The sequence below is a fragment of the Orycteropus afer genome, unplaced genomic scaffold, assembly GCF_000298275.1.
Source record: "Orycteropus afer afer isolate SDZICR_OR568_19922 unplaced genomic scaffold, OryAfe1.0 scaffold00506, whole genome shotgun sequence".
Lineage (NCBI taxonomy): Eukaryota > Metazoa > Chordata > Mammalia > Tubulidentata > Orycteropodidae > Orycteropus > Orycteropus afer.
Window position 1 is genome coordinate 1,597,774 of NW_006922093.1, and position 1,161 is coordinate 1,598,934.

Consider the following 1,161-nt stretch of genomic DNA (forward strand, 5'->3'; position numbering starts at 1 on the left):
TTTCTGACCAGGAAAAACAAGACATATCCCAGGTGGTTCTTGTACTTGGGCATGCCCCACAGTGCTGAGTTTTGCTCAACCAAGCATTCTGTGAATGAGAACATTCCTGTTTCTGTGAATGAGAACATTCCTGTTTCCCAATTCCTGGTTCTAGTAATATTGAGTCAATCAAATATGGAAGTTAAGCTTAATGTTCTCAGGAGAGGGAAAGCGGTAGGGACTGTGGAATTTTGGCTCATAATAGCCTTATAGGACTTACTGTATCCTTCAGTTGTCAGAATGTATAAAATTATAGCAAGTTGAAATGTTCTTCAAGTTTGATTTATTGATAATAGAGCACTGGGTATTTAGAGTACACAGGACTAAATGAAGTGGGTTAAGTCTTTGATATTACTGGGACTGTGTGTTGGGGATGGGGTGAGAGAGAGAGAGATAGGAACAGAGAGACAGAATGATGTGTGTGTGAATATGTCAGGGAAGCGTTTTTCGGGATTCAGATTAGTATGTGCTAAGTTAGTATTTATTAAAGTTGGTTATTCTCAGAATAAACTGGTGGTACAGATTAAACACATGAGGAGTATGACAATTTCATATGCAATGTTATTTTAAAATGATACAAACCTTTTGATAAGCTTGAAACATGTTCTCAAAGTTAAGCTTAGCAAAAATTAATTAGTGCAATGTGACCTACTTTTTTGTTTCTAGCACAGACTTCCAGGTTACTGTCCAACAAGTAGCCTGACATTCCTGCAGCCATCCTTGGGTCTGATTTGGGTGCTGGATATACAAAGATGAGGAAAATGAAGTTAGTTTCCTACTGCTGCTGTAACAGAAAGATTATAAGCTTTAAAGAACAGAAATTTATTTTCTCATAGTACGAGACTAAAAGACATCTGAATTCAGGGCATCAACTCTTGGGAAAGGTTTTCTCTCTGTGGGTTCTAGGGAAAGATCCTTATCTCTTTCACCTTCTGTCTAATTATCAAATTCTCATGGTATTTGCTGCAGCCTAACTCAGTCTCTTTTGGTCTTTTGTATTCTCAACCAAATTAGAATAAATAGTTATGGGTATATTTTCTATTTATATTATTAAATGCTAGGTTATCACTAATAGTGGAGATTTTATGTAGTTGCTCTTGATTTTTTTTTTTTTAATGAAAC